Raw genomic sequence first — 19,810 nt, forward strand, 5'->3', positions numbered from 1 at the left:
ACTGAATTATTTTTCGACGGTCCGAGTGTATGAGTTCGTAACTGAAGTGCAATCAATAATTCATAGCTAAAGCTTAATTGGCTGAACTAAACACAAAAATAAAAAATGAACCTGATACCAGAGCCAAGAGATCAGAAACTCCTTCATTTGCTGGAAATACGAGCATGCCTCAAGTTTATACACTCCTAACATGATTGCATAAATTATGTTCCCATTCAAATAAATGAAACACTTCAATATCCGTTAACTGTTTACAGCTATTGGAGTTTTTCATTTATTTAATACTACTAGCCGTAAGAACTCAATTCCCTCAATGTGTTCCCATTTATTTGAATCGAAGTTTGCATCTCTTGACATACATCATCAAGTGAATTTCTGGGCTTAACAAAGTATCAAATATAGGAACGAAATGATGCCTCATTAGTATATTTCGCATCCTTAATTAAGAGAGACAGAAAGTATGCGGAATATAAAATGGGTTTATTGTCGTGTAGGGTGTCACGATGTTTCGATTTAGGAGAAGCAGAGAAATAGCTTGGCTGTGGTAAGCGTTTCCATCCAAAATTTACATTAAGTGATGGCCGAACATTATTAATAAAAATAATAATAACTTATTCGTCCGGAATGATAAAATATCAATCAAAATGCAGATCCCTGAGGGACCGCAGTTAAGGACAGTAAGGGGGGACAGCATCAAGCCTTTGGAATGCCAACGGAATTCACTCACGGTGCCGTCAAGAGGAAGTGTCCCCCACAAAAATAAGGCAGGAAGGAAGGCCTACAAAAGACTCCTGCCCATTTTATTACGGATATGGTTCACACGGAAACAGGCCCGGCGAGAGCCTCACATCAGCGTCTGTTGCTATTGGCTTACTGTGCGCCTCCTCATCCACAGAGGATATGCACAGTCCCCGCCGCTTCCCCTAGCATCGAGAACCCTCTTATGTGGGTGATCCTGTTTCCTATCTTTGATTTTCCTCTTCGTGAGGGGAATCGTTGGCAGAGGTGCGGCGAGGACGAAGAAACTTCGAGACTTTCATCTTTCAGTTCTCCATAAAGCCAGTAGATCTCTCCTACCGCACTTCATAGGGTTTACGCACTGCCACTGCTCAATTATCAAATACGCGTGCTTTGATTTATTGGCTTAGTCTTTGCGACGATCAATTCATTACTAATCATTGGAGAGGTTTCAAAATTCAATAAATACAAGGTAAAAAATATGCATTCTAACAACAGAAAGGATGTACTTTTAAAGTAGAATATCTATATTATAATACAGAATGCGGCTACAATTTTACAAGTAATTTAGTCGAAAATTTCCGTCCAATATCAGTGGTTTTCCTCCAGAAATAGGCTGTGGTAGGTTCATTTATTCGAACGAAATTAACATTGCTCACAGCATTCTTAATCTCAGTTTACGCTTTTAAATATTATCAATATATTTTATCAATGTGCTAACAGAAATATGAGTGCTTTTCTAATAACATCCGGAGATTAGCTTTAGTAATTAATTATTACAATGGCAAGAATCCTTATAATGGTGAAGGTTAAACTGAAGATTTTTTAAAATACCAACCATCTTTTGTTGCGTTGAATAAACATATTTTTGAATGTGTACTTTCAAACTGTACCACATGTTGAGTAACAAATATTCATTTGATTGCGATGACTAATTAGATTGGGTAATTTAGGAAGCTGCTATACATGTAACTTTGTCAAATAAAGACCTTTTTATTTGTGAATTGATGCGTATTTGGAAGATAAATACACTTAATGCCTGTCACGGTTTTTTCTCATATTACTTAATCTCAACCATTAGACTTCTATGCTATGAAATTTTATTCAAATTTTTCCGCACGCATATTTAATGTTTACATAATAATAAGGTTGATTTGAATAATTTGATAATAAGGTGAGGCATTGATCACCTTTGGACACAAGAAGAGCCTTCTTATTTTATTAGGTTGATGCCGATTAGCGGATTAGCTCACGAGGTCCAAAATCAAATTGGTTAGGCTGTATTACCTTGAAGAGAAGCAATCCATTGAAACACCTTGATTGATTTTAACAGCTTCAGATAAGCTAAAAATTAAAAGATAATCCAAAAGCAATTTGGTCGTACGTAAGAGAGGTTCGAGGAAATAAGTTAAAAGTTAAAAAACGACGAAGGTGGAAGAGTAACCAGCAGTTTGGAAAAGGCCAACTTATTAAATTCCTTCTTTCAAAGTGTCTTCACCAATGTCTCACCGAATGTCTCCGATAGCTTACCAAATCGTTCCTGCCAATGGATGCCCAAAATCAAAATTTCATATAATGAAAGAACGTTTGCTGAATAATATTAAGCCCAATGAATCCTCCGGGGCCGATCAAATACCAGGTTATATATTTAAGGAACTAGCGTCGGATTTTGCTGCATATCGATAAATCATATTTAATAAGTCACTGGTAGATCACAAGGTTCCCACTGATTGGAAAACGGCTAACGTAACACCAGTACTTAAAAAGCACCTTGAGAGTCAAGAATTATTCATAAACAACCAGCACGGTTTCCGAAATGTACATCCTGCGGGACACAACTTGCGTTTTTTTGTTCATGATATCCTTAGTTCAGGATAGAGCAATGTTCCAGTGGAAGTGGTTTTAATATACTTTGAAAAAGTTTTCGAAAAAGTACCTCGCAGTAAAACACACATAAATATGGATAAAAATATCCTGGGCTGGATTAACGCCTATTTGAATGTTAGGGTACAAAGAGCAGTGATATGTTGTGTTAGCTCAGCATTATGATTCACTGCAGATGTTCTCCCCAGGCCTCTTTAATTTTCTTCTTTACGTTAACGACATTCTCTCCGCGGTGAATAGTAACATACGTTTACTTGCCAACGATACAGTGATTTACCGTGATATGCGTAGTCCTGAGGATAAACTATCTTAAACAGATGACTTTAACATTATACAAGTGGCTAACTAGCCTCAATCTCGCCCAAATGAAGGCATTTTATTATTATTATCAAAACGTTGGTAAGACACTTTTCAAGTAGAATTAAACTTCCAAAAGTGCGTGGCGATGGTATTTTGGAATAAGAGTATTTCCCTTCCGAGGGTAGTAGTAGTATTTAGGGGAGGCACCCACAGCTAAGGTCATTTGCGCCATAGGGGATGGACAGGAAAGGATGAAGGGTGGAGAGAAACCCGGCGTCGGCATTAGCCTACTCTTAACGAAAGGCGCCAAGGGGTCCGCAGTTTAACGTCCCATCCGACGGACGGCGTATTCACTCAAAGTGCCCTCCACAAGGCACCTCAAGTAGGGATCGAGATACCTCTGAAAAATATTCAACACCGCCGGGATTTGAACCCGCACCCTCGGGGTGGGAAGCCAGTACGTTAGCCCCCGCACCATCTCGATCCCCATGTCCAATTCGATCGATGTCAGGTTGGCAGAGTGGTCTAAGGCGCCAGACTTAAGTTCTGGTTCTCAAATGAGAGCGTAGGTTCCCTTCCGAACGTCTACTGCATCGGGAATACCGAAATAGAAAGTGAAGGCTCGATTAAATACCTTACGAGCATTACCATCACTAACGACCTCTTCTGGGTGACACTTAACCAGAAAATATGTGAGCAAGCTAACAAAAAATTACGCTTTACTAGAAGAGTATAGTGGAATTTGATGAAAAGGTTAAAGAGAAATGTTATCTTTCGCTGGTTTGGCCTCCTATGGAGTATACTGCTAGTATATGGAAACACATGAAGTTGGATTGATTGCCTAATTGGATCGCGTGCAACGTAGATGAGCTAGATTTGTAAATCGTGTTGTGATAAACTAAGAAGCTAATTCAACATATTAGAAGAGGTAGGTCGGGCATTAATCATGGTGAAAAGGTTAAATTACAGATTACATTTTTTGCATTAATTGGGAGGATGCTTCCTTAGCGATGATGTAGAAAATGTATCATTAGGCCTATCGTACTACGATAAGAGAGATGATGCAAATAAAATTAGAGATATTAAAAGTAAAACAGATGGATTTTAGATGTCATTTTTCCCACGAAAGAAAATGGATCAGAATAACGTTGTCTAACCGCGCTACGGGGAAAAGTGTTTTGTTTCAGAAGTAGCCTGGGTATCTTCACCCTCCGCCATACACTCTGGCGGTGGCTTGCAGGGCACTACGTAGTAATAATAACAATAGAAAAGTGGTTATTTCGCTTCAGCTTCTTGCTTGAACTTGATGCTGTGTTGTGCCTCACGCTTACAATACATACGTGACATGTACAAGGCCTGTTCCAAAGGTAGCAGGACTGAGTCGATTAAAAAAATGTATTCCCAGATTTGATAAATTCGCTAAAAATTCATCGAATGAGACCCTTGACCGTCCAAAAACCGCAGCCGGCGGTTTTTCCACGCCTTCTGGAAGGCGGCGCCCGAAATGCTGCTAAGCTCGATCGTCACGAACTGTTATAACGCTTCCATTGAGCCGCGATGACATCCTTTCAGTACGGATTTGAGGCGGGGAAGAGGAAGTAGTCAGGTGGGGCAACGTCAGGACTGTAGGGTGACTGAGGCAGGGTTGCCACGTAGTTGAGAAGCTCTTGGCAGATCCGCATACGAGTTTCCTTTTGCTCTTCTGAGAGCACTCGCGGCACTAACTTCGCACACACCTTTCTCATACCCATGTTTTCGGTCACAAGTCGATGCACATCACTTTTAGGGATGCCAATTTCATCAGAAACCATGAAAACACTTAAGCTGCGATCCCTGTTCAATAAAGCCTTCACTCTAACAGGAATTTCGCCACTTTTTGCTGTTGAATGACGTTCTGAACGTTCAGCGTCTTCAACATCTTCTCTACCCTCCCTAAACAACGTGTACTACACAAAAACACCCGATCTATCCATGGTGTTATAACCATAAGCTGCCCTGAGCATATCGCGAGTCTCTCTCCCGGTTATGCCCAGTTTCATGCAAGATTTGATAGCGTTGCGCTGTTCCAATAACCGGTTCATGACGGAGCGTAACGATGCCACATTACAGAAGTTTCGCAAAAGATCGCCCCGCACTTCGCAAAGGCTCGGTCGGAGCCGACTGCAGTCCGTTTCCAGCCTTTCCTGAGACTCCCCTCCTTCGAACTCAGCCAGAGAAACCTCCGCTCCTCCGTTCGTCTATCCGGGAAAAAATAAGTCCTACTACTTTTGTGACAGACCTTGTATCCCAGCAAAAATCCAATGATACGCTTGGATGCTTAGTACACCTCTACCCGTCTAAGATCCCTCTTAATTCCTCTAAGCTCTCGTATCTTCCTACTATGTATCATCTTAATTTCAAGCTGATGAACCGCCTATTCATCCTTTTTCGTAACGAAGTTCCTTTGCCGAGTAGCCTCTTTCCTAATAATCTTCGCTCATGATAATTGCATCATCACCTTCTCCAGCACAATGAGTTGATTAACGTTCTATTTTTTAGGAACCGTGTTAATTAAAAAACGTGGTTTTTTTAGTGATACACCGTACGCCCTGGCACCAAAGTAAATCCTTCTTGGTTTTACATTCAGGTTCTAAAAGCATAAGAAATGGCTCTCTTATATACGCTGCAAATACATTTTATCTTGCATACAAGACGTCTATTACCACCTCTACGTTTCTTGAAACAATGAATTTCAATTTTTTCTACGTCTAATTTCGGCTCTTTATCAGCGTTATAGATTTCAAAAATAATCTTTTTTCTCCGAAGAAATAGGCGTATTCTTTCAGTACTCAGTAAGAGTAGGCATCCAACTGGTAGCATAATTTAAATAGGCAATGTTACGCAAACAGGGTAGGTGTCTGTAGACCAACAGGAAAAGGGATTCAACCTTTAAATGATTTAGCAATTCAGGGGATCTACGCTCCTTCGAAAATCCAAATGCGTTAACTAGAAAAATGTGGTTTTATGGAAGATGTGGAAATATTATGAAATCGATGAGTCATAATTTTCGGAAGATAGAGCAAAAAAATGGTTGGCTTGCACTAATAAAGCCTCTCAGACATCCTGGCACCATTGACTTCCGCCGCGGGAACTTAATACTCTCGTCAGTCGAGTCCATATTCTTTACACCATTCCCCGCTAGTCACTCCTGGAGCACATCCTTACTCATTAAAAATTTCTGAATGAAGCCCAAACACGGATGACATACGGTTTTTGGTGCGCCTGAAAATTTATTAAAGACGTAACGTAAATTGAGTGGATTAAAAATGCTAAATTTGCAACTTTTACGATTAATGGTTCATTTTTTCAGCCAATCTTAAGATATACAACAGAATTAATTTATTTTTGAAAAAGACGTTCAAATTAAAACCAACAATAACTACCAAATACCAGTCAAAACTGTTCAACTAAATTCTTATAATATATCGTGCACTAAGTCATCTTAAATTTTTAGATAGATACATAATGTATATGTGTAATGAATTTCATTTATTGAGTATTGCGCGGTATTGTGTCAGCGGAAGCCATTGAAACACACGGAAGCAGTAAATTGAAATTTTGTTTTCGTCTGAATAAATCGTCAGCCGAGACTTATGAAATACTACAGCTACACCAACGCTTAGTTTAGATATCCCAAAAGGCGCGGAAATGGAAACTAACCGGCGGTTCAGGAAGATATCAGATAGTTTATACTATGGCTAGTCACAGATTTAGGAACAGCGACATTAATCCGCACTGTTCCCAGCTTCCTGGAGTGAATACGGAGTAAATTCATGATTATGGGGATGTTCACGAAAGAGCAGATGCACGCATGATGCCATAACAGTAATGAGGTCGCTGATAGTGAGGAATATAATATAAATCCAGGATGTATTTGTCTCGTTAGTAGATTTCAAGAAGTCGTTCAATAGGGTGAAATGGGTAGATTTAATGAATTTATTCCAGAAATAAGGAGTAGATTGGAGGCATTGGAGACTAATCCGCAATCTGTACGTATCAGGCTGTTCAGGTTCGAGTGGTGGATGGACATTCGGGATGAGCAATGTTAGGAAGAGGGGTAAGACTGGGGTGTCCTTCATCACTCTTTATTTTCAACGTACTTGTGGATATTGGGCAGAGAGACATTAAAATATCTAGGGATAGGAACGAAAGTCGGTAAAGAATTCATAACATCAGGTTTATGGTTGATTAAGCTTTAGTTATCCAGTTAGCCAAGGGGTTACAAGAAGCGCTGAGGGAATTGGAAAAATCAATGTCATAGCTATGAAATGAGATTCAATTTAAACGAATAAAGGTTACGATGTTTTCGAGAAAGATTAATGCCGAGTTAAACGCGAAAATAGGAGAGGAAAACCCAGAGCTGATGAAGTCGTTTACCTCGGAAGTGTTTTGGACAATGATGGTCAAAGTAGTAGGGACATGTGAGGAATTGAGTTAGGTAAAGAATCTTTCAGGAGGAGGGAATCGATGACAAGGACGTTGAGTAAAGTGTTTACTCAAGTGTAAGTGTTTAGTGTAAAGTATGGAGTGTGGTTTTGTAAGTAGTGGAAACATGGTGATGATATGTAAGCGTAAATTTGAAGGCTTTTGAAATATGGGCTAGAAGAAAGATGGGAAATGTTGAATGGGCGAAAGAAAAAAACAAATAATTACTAGGTAAGATTGAGGATGAGAGACAATTGTTGGGTGACATTCTTAGGTGGTTGTAAAGGTGGATGCAAAGCACTGTGATTGGCAGTGAAATGCTGAAGATTGTGATACAGAAGAAATCGTTAGGTAAGCGTAGTAAGACGGCGAAGGTTAAAAAAACGACGTAGGGGGGATGATAGGCATATTGGATGGAATGAAGGGAAATAGAATACATGCCGAATAGAAGAAGGGTATATTATAGTGTGGGTATCAGATTTGGCCTTGATAGACGAGGATAAGTCATGCAGTGTTAAATTTGTACCCTTCCGAAACCTATTTCAAACGGTAGACCACCGGCAAAAATCGGGGTTGGCGAAACCACAACAATGTCTGATGGCCTCGACCTCGGGAATAGGACTAGAAATTTCCATGCTTGCATCCACATCATGCACTCTCTAAAATCGCAGAAATTTCAAAATTCTAAATATTTCAGAAAAAATTCCCAGAGAACGAACTAGAAGGTTAAAACATCTTAAAAACATTTATTTTGTATACCTCTACCGGTGTAAAAACTTAAAAGCTGAAAGTTCAATAAATAAAACAGTTTCTGGCGTCACTTGGTGGAAATTCTTCATATTGAACTTAAAATTAAACCAATTAGCTTTTTGTGGAAAAGCTAAGTGGTTTAATTTTAAGTTCAAGCTGAAAGTTCAATTACCTTTAAAGAGCAAAAACTCCCTTAAATATTTTGAAGAATATTTGGATCACTTTGAGCGCTTCCAGATTCTTTTAAAACCTTACAATCGGAATTTTCATGCCCACTACACGAGTCAAACAGATTTTTGCACAATGCAGACGGTTCTTAAATTCGCTTCTTTCCCTCAGGCAACCATCATCGCTTGAAACGGTCCCTCGTTCATCCGTTAAAAAGTCCGTCGCATTTCTATTTCCTCGGATCCTGATGCGTGACATCCGTAGCACGACAGCGATAAGCACTCAGGAGAGCGTCGTGGATGGGGACTTGGAGATATGAGAGCAGAGCTACACAGAGAAGTGGTGCACCAGGGGCGAACAAACAAGGGCGATGAGGAAGCTCACCAGCAATGGAGGAACAAAGGACATTTCTCTGGATACGACAGCTCCGGACGTCACTGAACTCTAGCCTTTTCTCTCGAGAAACATTTACAGAGGAAGTCCATCTCTGTTACTCGGCAAATCCGGGATAAACCCTTTCCATTAGTTGCGAAAGTCACTTTAAATGAAATTCCCCCACTTAATGGCCAATTTTTCTGCGCTAATTACGGGAAATAGCAACCTAACAGTGCAATTTTCACTGATCACTACTAATTCTAGTCATCTGAACGAACGAATAAAATATGCTAACGTTGGACGGTCAATAAATTCACAGGAGTTTCATCATACTAACAAAGCTGCCCTTTTACTTGCAGCGGTTCTCAGAGTAAATTCATTTGAAAATTCTACTAACATGCCCATTGACGGACACTTATTTCCTATAACATTCAGTCACATCCACATCTCTGACAGAAATGCCCCCCATCTATTCAGCTCCATAACAAGATTACTACTTTGTTTGCTTTCGCCGTTGATTGATGAGACTATGGTTATGACTGACTGTCAACGAAAAGCTTGGCGAATGCAATCATGCAGTTTATTTATTTAATTTTGGTATCCTGCAGGCCACCGCTAGGATACATGGCAGGGGTGAATACACACCAGAATAACAAGTTCAGATAATATAAAATAAAGTCATGAGTCGAAAATGTATTTTGTCATAATTTTCTATGGCACAGCTACTTATTAACTTTAAGTATATTAAAACAAGAGTATTACTAGATGAAGTTTTGTCGGGTCTTCCACCGGGTCAGAGGGTTAAATGTTGGCCGACGTTTCGATGCCCGACTCGTGCATCTTCCTCAGGGATGATGAATATAATTACTACTACGTTAACAATAAGTGCCACTCTTTACATATTTCACAGATAAAATCAACTCATGGCTTATGCGTAAAGGAGTAGCCTGAACTTCTGAAGTTGTCATTTAATGTACTAAATAAATGTGAATATGCGTGCAAGGAGGCCAATAGCTTGAGTTTTTATGTTAGAGATAATGAAGTTTCGAAAATATTTCATCTAGAAATATGCCTTTCTTGTGACAATAGTGTGTGTTTATGTATATACCCGCAGAAATATACACACACACATACACACACACACATATATATATATATATATATATATATATATATATATATATATATATGTGTGTGTGTGTGTGTGTATATGTATATATATATATATATATATATATATATATATATATATATACATACATACATACACACATTCATCCATAATCCATACATATGTGTGTGTGTCTTGTAGGCACAGTTCAATGCTAACGCCAAAATATTTTCGAGTATCACCCATTGAGTCAATGCCGCAGAATGGAACAGAGGAGAGAGTGAGAGGAAGGATGCAAAAGGTGGGGGAGATGAAGGGTGGACGAGGGAAAAAGAATCCGTGAGGAATGGGAAGCGGCACGGATTTCATGGCCTATGGCTTCCTCTTTCCCTCATTCACCCTGCGCTCCTCAAAAATAAAACCTTTAGGGAACACGAGCGACCCCATCCTTCCCCGTTGCCTTACCGAAAAGCAACCCATTTTCCTTCATTTTCATTGGCTCAGGGATCTTAATTACGGACCGCAGTTCCCATTTCTCGATCGAAGGACGGTCGTCCGGCGCCCCATGAGATTACGTCATACGGATGAAATACCCTCAACAAAAAGTTTAAGAAGACGAGTGGATGGTGGGCTAAAGCTCAGACAAAAAGCAAACGACCGATAGGGATGGAGTGAAATCAATATGGAAAAGTGTTGACACAGTGAGTATTGTGAATACCATAAAAACAAATCCAATGGAACTGAGAGAAACGTATTACCTTAATTCCACGATGCATACGAGTCAGATGACACAAAATTTACTTACCAAATTTTTTAAGTGAATAAAGGGGGGATTTTAAGTAAAATTTTACTGCATAACGGAATAAAAAATTATCCAGAACTACGAAAATTGTCCTAGAGATGAAATATAGCAATTTGACTATTAACGACAGAGATATTAAAACTACCATTGAGAAGGAAAATTAGGCGTAAAAATAAAACCTATTTACAATGAGGAAGTATGACAGAATTTTACACATTATAATTTAAGTTTGAAACTAGCTCTTTTTGCATCGCATATGAGTATTCACACGTTTATCTAATTATGATGCAAAGTACGAGCGTAAAATTCTCTGCATAAAACCCGAAGATTTGAATTCATTACCGTAAAATTCACAAAATTGAGCTTTCATACGGAATATTTTATCCAGCTATGTGCGCTGAACATTATCATCCTTGTAAACGAATTATATAAAGCTCGAATCATCCCGATTAAATTCTAATCGCAGCACTAACCAATAAAGAACTCAATCACTGATTCCAAATATAAAAATCTGTACTTTTCGCCACGGGAAAGTTAAAAATTTCTTTATTTCTTTGGAAATTTTAATTCCAGATCAGCTAGATCTACTAAATAGAGTACTCACATATTACATAAATCCACTATTTTGATAATGGATATAGGAACATTTCCGATTTCAAAAACAATATTGACTATAGTATTGACAACTTACTAATTCACAGCCAATAATTCACACCTTCTGCGTTCCATGGTGAAGGGTTCGCAATCGGTTGCAAACATTGATACTGGGTAGGAAGGTTTTCAGATAAGGAAGGTTGCGATATGAACATGCCGCTGGATCACCAAAAATCGAGCAGCTAAAAACTTCCATTCAATAAAAACCAATCGATACAGCAGCCGTTTAAGAAAAACCGATGGTAAGTTCTTTTCATGAAGGATGGAGAATATAAACACTACTACCGACACATGTTTCGTTGCAATTACCGACAATAACGAAAAAAGAGCTCATTATCCGATCGGATGCAAACAAACAAAGGATTCGAGAAGAGAGTGGAATATAAATACGTTCGCCAGAGCCGCGCAAAGAGGATGAAGGGTAGCAATCGGTTTCTACGAAAAAAATATCTGAAATACTTTCACTTTGGTTAACCAGCCGGCAAGGAAGTTCGAAGCCATATATACCACCCACTGCGTCGAATACGAATAGGCTTACGCTCCTCCGCGTTCTCCAAGCCCCTGACGCACCTCTCGAAGTAACCTTCTTCCCCAGCCCCATCCCTGCCTCTCCCGATAAGTCTTTTCCTACCTATGCCTCCCTGATTTACACTTTCTCTCGTGATCTGGCCCGAAAAAATTATACTGATGGCGATTTCCCAAAAGCGAACATGCAATATCGGAAGTAGTGTTGAATATATTGCCTGAACGAGGAATGCAAAAAGTTATGGATTGTGGTAGATCTCTTGCTTAATATTGCGTAATTGTGCCTCCATAAGTAAACGCTATTAACCTCTCTCTCTCTCTCTCTGCCACCGTCGAAATTAGGATACGAATTTCTTTTTGATAAAATGCAGGATACATTGAAAGAATTCCATCAATTTATTCTAAATAATTTAGAAAATTGGTAACTAACATTTTTGACGAAGACTAATGAAGATAACCAAACGACCGGAGGGCAGATATTTCGTAGATCCCATTACAAAGATTAGTTAATAAAAAGGTTCATCTTGAAAAGTGATTTTAAATTTCACCTACAAGTTAGCCGCAGATTATGACAATCTAGGACAAAATTTAGAAAATTTAGTTAGGCAATTTAAATATTTGATAATAGAACGACTCATAGACGTTTAATGAAATTTGATTAAATGCGAGTACTATCAGCAAATTATTTCTTCATCCTCACCCATTATCAATACTAGGATTAGTTTGATTTAACTGATATCACATCCATTATCTCATCGACTAAGCTCCTATTGTCCTTCATCTTTCTGGGTGAAATGACAAAGTTGCTGAATAAGTGAATTGTTTTTGTGTATACTGACAACATTTTTGAGAAAGATTGAAGGGTTTATTAAGAAGTGAAAAAACGCGTGAATTTACAGGGAAAGGTAGTAGTAGGGATTTATAAAAAAATAGTGTTTGTAGAGAGGAAAATATAGGAGTGCGCATAAGCGTACTCCTCTCTGAACTAATGGATGGATGTGAAACATCAGTACGCCAGGTTAGAATAAACGTTGACCAACTATAAGGTACGAGGGTCATCTGGAAAGTAGTACCCGTTCGTGCCGCATGAAGTGCTGACGACGCGAGTAGCCGCTGGACGAGGTCAGATAGCTTCAGTGGCTTGTCTGCCTTCTCTGAGCCAAGTTGCGTGACGCTAGCATTGCCTGTGTTGTTTCTGTGATTGTTTACAATGTTTAAAAAAATTGAGAACGCCGCCAGTTGTGAAGTGAGGGCAGTGATTAAATTCCTCAATGCAAGAAACGTTCGCCCATGTGATATTCATCGCCAATTAAAGGAGGTGTATGGAGACAATGTAATGGACGAGTCGTCTGTTCGGCGGTGGTGTCGCAACTTCAACATGGGGAGGGGGAACACACACGACGATGAGCGTTCGGGGAGACCGTCTGTCATTACAGACCAACTGGTGAGCTCAGTTGACGAATTCGTGAGGAACGATCGGCGCGTCACAATTGATGACATCTGTGAGCATTTTCCCAATGTTTCTCGAACAATTGTTCATGAAATTGTTAAACACCATCTGCATTATGCAAAAATTTGTGCAAGATGGGTCCCTCGCGTATCTCAATGAGCTGGCGGCGAAGGACTATGCAGCAGGAATACAGAAACTTGTCACACGTTATGACAAATGCCTTAATTTGCTTGGAGATTATGTTGAGAAGTAGTTTAAAGTATCCTCTTTCAAATAAAATTTTTTATGTTTGTTAATATTTACTTTTGTGTCTTTATTTCACGAACGGGTACTACTTTCCGGATGACCCTCGTACATATATATACGTATACATAATTATATGATATATATATATATAATAATGTATATGTGTTTCGCATTACATATATATATATATATAATGCGAAAATAGCCTATGAAAATGGAAACCTATAATTTTCACAAATTTTTCAGAATCCCTATCCGTTGTGCTTTTTCCCGATTTCGAAAATTACTCAAATGATATAACTCGTTCACACCAACACCCTTCCATTAAGACAAATGGTACCCTGCAAGCCACCGCTAGGGTGTGTGGCTGGTGGTGATTACATACAAGCCCACTTTAGACACAAAATACTTACTTCTCCATCTTAGCGCGGTTGGCTAATGTTATTCTGATACCTCATCATTCGTAAGAAAAATTACATCATAAATCTATCTGTTCTACACTTAGCCTCTCTATTTTAGGGGAATGATCTCTAATATCGTAGTACGAAGGGGGTTATATTGCATTTTCAAAATAATCACTAATTAAATCTCCTTCCAATTTATGTAAGAGGTTTAATCTGTAATTTAACCCTCACACTGTGAGTGTAGCAGGCTTGGGATTCGATGTCATATAAAATTAAAATAAAAATTTTCAAACGTAAACTTTTCAATATACTTCTTGGCTGATTTTTTTTTCGACGCTACTGAAAAAGGTAATTCCTCGATCAAGATTCTGATACTGCAGAAATATATGTTTGACTCTACCTACTTTCAATTCTTTTTTGATTTGCATACCCTCTTCTCCCTATTTCTCTTTATCTTCATGTCGCACTCATATCGTATACGCCTCCCCAATTCTGCTCCGTCCATTTCTACCATCTCGCACACCTCTCGCCCCTAATTTTCTCGCCCTCCATGCCCTTCCACAGGGTTACATTTGTATGGCTTCTCTCCGAATTCTGATGATACACGCACACTCTCTCTTGCTCTCGTTCCACATAATAAGGGATGTTCAAGAAGGAAACGCATCGTCGTGAATCCTGTTGAGAGCAACCTTTCCTTTTCGAAAACAATCCTCATTTCTGAACTTTCCTGGTGGAGTATTGGGAATTTTTTTCAACACTGTAGAGTAAGATGTTGAGTTTTGTTTTGTTAGGAGAAACAAGATATTTATTTGGTCTTTGTGTCCATCCAAAACCTACCTTAACCGGTAGATTACTTAATAGTATATCTTATGAAATTCTTTACATACTCGTGCTCTCACAGTTTACTTTGCAGCGTTATCAGATTACCTAAATGCTATAAAACGCTGCTGCGAGACTTGGTAAATAGAATTAAACTTAGATAAGTACATTGTGATGAATTTTTGGAAAAATAGTGATTCCCTCCCGAACACCCACAGAATCGGGAATACCGAAATGGAATGTGTAGACTCGATAAAATACTTAGGCGCTACCCTCATTCACAACCTCTTCTCGATGAAACGCATGGGGGAAATATGTGGACAAGCTAACAAAAAGTTAGGCTTTACAAGAAGAGTACATGGGAATGTGATGAAAAAGTCAAAGAGAAATGTTTTCTTTCGCCAGTTAGACCTCTTTTAAAATACGCTGCTAGGATATGGGATCCTCACGAAGTTGGATTGATTGCGGGATTGGAACGCGTGCAGCATAGAGGAGCTATATTTATAAAACGTGGTTATTATAAACTTAGTGGCGTATCCAAAATATTAGAGTAGCTAGGTTGGGAATCACTCATGGAGCGAAGGTTAAATTACAGATTAAATCTATTACATACATTGAAAGTATGTTTCTTTAGCGATGATATTGAGAATGCACATACATTATTACCCCTGTCGTACTAAGGTAAGAGAGATCATGTGAATAAAATTAGAGAGAGTATGTGTAGAACAGACATATTTAAGATGTCATTTTTTTCCACGAAAGGTAATGCATCAGAATAACATTGTCCGAGCGTATTAGGGGTAAAATCATTCGGTTTAAAATTAGTCTGATGTTTATTCACCCTAAATGCATACTTAAATTATTTCCCCTGCGGTGAATGACTCTTTTAGTCGCAAGAGTTAAATACTACTTCATCTTTCCGTTTTATTCAACCTTTAATATATTCCGCAGTTTAATAGAATAGACTGCACCCATACAAGCAACTATATATCATCAATTACGTATTCTCACCACAACGGAAATACGTGTTATGACTTCAATACCTTCTGTGCCCGGATCATCAAGGCACGATGAAAAGTTACGGTGTTCGGCCAATGTACGTTCGGCAGCAGGTAGGAAAAAGGTTTTATCCTCCTAGGATAGGATACTATTTCAGAAATAATTTGTAAGCAAGAGCAATTAACGTGGCCATTAAATTGGAACGGCGACATTTTGAAATTTTGCACAACGCAGTCCAATGGTGCAAGACTAAATCTTTGCAAAGTTACTTAATAGTGTAATAGCCTTTCATCCATAAGAATCTGAATTCAGCGCAACGCAGCACCTATATCGTTTGTTTGGTACAATGGCATGTTTTTATGATTGAGAATTTTGAGACCAATGAATTTTACGGGATTATTCCTCATTACATCCATGGCTACGGGTACCTTTTTTCTGTTTAATTCTATCCTTATCCATTATCCCGGTGATTGTAAAAAATTTAACTCCGATAAACAATGGAAATTATTGATTCATTTCATCAATTTTAAACTAAATACAGAGTATCTCTAAGTTTTATGCAAAAGAGATGGAAAATTTTGCATATTTTAGTCAAATTCTGCCCGTTATCCAAGCTGAATCCGCAATTGCGTTCTTCATCTCAGTAGAGCAACTAGCAAGATTTTTACCACCATATTTCACAGAATGATTCCGAGAAATCACGAATGACAGAAAGCACCAGCACGCCATTCAGCTTTGCATGTGATCCCCGTTTAATTCGCTTTCGTTCCCTGGAGGTAAATTTTTCTAGAAAGAATGTTTTTCTCCCATGGAGGGGTTATCGACTTCAGAAGTACCGGTAACGATCGAAGAGCGAGATATGGGCTGCTAATACAAGCGATAAAAGCAGAGAAATCAGTGCATCCTCGCAGGAGAGGAGCACCGGTGAAGCAGGCGGATGTTAGGATGCAACGAGCATCTCCATAGCGGGCTGTTAGCACAGAGCACCTCCGTGAATGCAGCCCATGCTCGGGTGGCAAAATCCCGTTTGGAGCGGAAGTCAGCAAGCTCGCGTATACATTCACCGCTCCGGGGCTAGGAAAAAAATAATGCGTAGACGGTGGTTTCTGTAAGAAAGAATATTCTTATGACTTCGCAACCAGAACTTGGAGTTTTTAGTGGTAGATATTTCGATCGTAACTCGAGCACTGCCGCGTAGTGGGCAATTCAAGAACAGTATCCAGTCCGTAGAACGGAACTTTAAACGGTGTGGACCTTGGCGAACTTTCATTAGAAGTAGACCACGTCAGGTTTTTCCCGTCCCAACCACCGCTACTTACAATCTCATTAGCCGTCTAAATGGGGATCGAGATGGTGCGGAGGCTAACGTACTGGCTTCCCACCCTGAGGGCGCGGGTTCAAATCCCGGCGGTGTTGAATATTTTTCAGAGGTATCTCGATCCCTACTTGAGGTGCTTTGTGGAGGGCACTTTGAGTGAGTACGCCGTCCGTCGGATGGGACGTTAAACTGCGGACCCCTTGGCGCCTTTCGTAAAGAGTAGGCTAATGCCGACGCCGGGTTTCTCTCCACCCTTCATCCTTTCCTGTCCATCCCCTATGGCGCAAATGACCTTAGCTGTCGGTCGCCTCCCCTCAAATCTACTACTGCCGTCTAAATTGCATAACTACCTATCGCTAATGGCTCAAGTAGATGGTAGAAAGAACGTATCAAAATAGGGATCGATATGTAATAGTTTATATGAATTAATATTTTACGTAATTTCATTACTGCCGTCTGAAAAATAAACTAGTATTGTAAAATAAAGATTCGATTCTTAAAAAGCGCAATAAATTGATTAATAATCATTAAAAATAGTGATAGCCAATAAGTTGGTTGTATAATGACACTCCGAGAAAGAAAAGAAAATTGTATAGGCAAAAAACTTCAAAATAAGCAATCAATCTACTTCCGGTACCAATGCATTTTAAGTGATAATTCAGTGTGTGTTCATTCGTATCTTCTAAGTCATTTTCAGAAATTCTGATGCGGAAGTACCTATTCATAAAAAAAATGTAACGTCTCTTTTCTGTACTTCCTAAAAATAACTTCACAGTGAATAGAATGATTTAAATTAAACCAACCACAACCTCAGCTCATCATTTCTCTCGCTGACTCCACGCCATTAATACTTTAGCGATTTTAGTGCTGACAGAGGTTAATGAGGCTTAAAGGGTTTAAAGTAATCGTTGTTCGTCTAAAAGAAGCTACGTTTTCATATATCTAATTTTGCGCCGCGTCGCCCGTCGTACTGTTTCCAACCAGCAGTTCCTCAGTAAAGGCGTCTGACCCCAGTGGGGTGACCATTGAATGATTTTGTCACGTTAAAAACACTAATGAGGAAGGCAACGGGACACCACCTTAATTATTATCACAAGAACCGATGATGGACAAAATTAATAGAATGAGTCCTGGCAACATCGGGACTCGGCCAAATCGGCCGTCTGCCGTGCCCGTCAACGGTATAGGCAAGGCTCCCGCGATCTTAATCTCATAAAATCCTTGCAAAGCGAAAGTGGCAGTAGCAGCACATAAGACGACCGAATTAGTTAGAATAGGGATATGGAATGCAAGAAAGATGTTTAAGGCGGAAAATTAGAAAATATAAAGCGAGAGATGGAGACGAAATATAGCTGTCTTAAGTCTGAGCGGGTTGAGATGGAAGGATAGCGGGGATTACTGTAGTGATAGTTATAGGGCATTATACAGTGATGTGGAAGAGAGCCAGCAATTGATGACAATAATATTGAATAAAAAGGTATTTAGAAGCGTATTAAATATAGAACAAGCAAATGATAGACTTTTGTTTGAAGTAGTTAAATGTACCAACGAACTTGGTCATTGTTCAGGTGTACATGCCAGCAAACCGAAAATAGAGTAAAAGAAGCGTGGAGGATATGAATTTGGTATGAATATGATACGCAGTGCAATATGAATAATTTACGGAGGAGGGGTGAAATATATTGTACTATATAGGAAGTTGAAAGCACTGCTAGGATGTAATACGGGAACACCGTTATAAACAATCAAAGAAAAGTCCGGAAAATATAAGTTGAACCTGAATAGATCGAAGAGAGGTGGAATGAATATATTGAGGAAATGTATGATAAAGAAACTAGACCAGCAAGATTATACATAGATAGAGAACATTACGTATATGAGGATAGCTTAAATCCAGTCTTACTAGTTGGCAAGATAATAAAGGCATTAAGGGAATGAAAATCACATAAGATCGTGGGGGTAAACAATAGTCCTGGAAACTACGAAAAGAGTTCACATAATGTAGAAGGGACAGTTATTTATGGATTAATTCGTAGCATTCATGATGGCGGACTTAGCCGCACGACTTCGTCAGATTAGTTTTAGTTCCTATTCCAAAAAGGGAAAGGCAGCAATATGTGAGGAATACCGAACGATGAGGTTTATTTCGCACTTAACTAAATTAGTTCTAAGGATCATCAACAAGAGGACGGAGAGTAGAGCAAAAGATTACTTAGGGGATGATCAGTTTGGGTTCAGGAATGGGAGAGGCACGCGTAATGCCATTGCAGTAATGGGGTCACTCATAGGTAGAAACATAGAATACAATTAGGATGCATGTCTGTTTCGTAGACTTTGAAAAGGTGTTTGATAGAATTAAAGAATGCATTGCAGAAATAAGGAGTAGATTGGAGGAATACGATACTAACCCGCAACATGCACATGCATCAGACTGCTCTGGTGCGAATGAGTAATGGAGAGTACGAATGGGTAGTATTAGGAAGAAGAGTATAACAGGGGTGTCCATTTCTACATGTACTGTTCAACGTATAAGAAGAGGGAATGGTTAAAGATGCATGGGAAGTCATAAAATCGGTTAGGTTTGCTGATGGTCAAGCTATATTTTGCCAATCAGCCAAGGGATGGCAAGCATTGCTGAGTACACTGGAAATTTAGTTTGACAGGTATTGAATGAGAATAAATGTAAATAAAACAAAGGTTATGCGATTTTCCAGAAAGAGAAAGACTAACTTAAACGTTAAAATAGGAGGGTAAAACAAGAGCAGGTGGAACAGTTTACCTATCTCGGAAGTGTCCTGGACCA

The sequence above is a fragment of the Hetaerina americana genome, unplaced genomic scaffold, assembly GCF_022747635.1.
Source record: "Hetaerina americana unplaced genomic scaffold, ioHetAmer1.1.p SCAF_5, whole genome shotgun sequence".
Taxonomy (NCBI): Eukaryota; Metazoa; Arthropoda; class Insecta; order Odonata; family Calopterygidae; genus Hetaerina; species Hetaerina americana.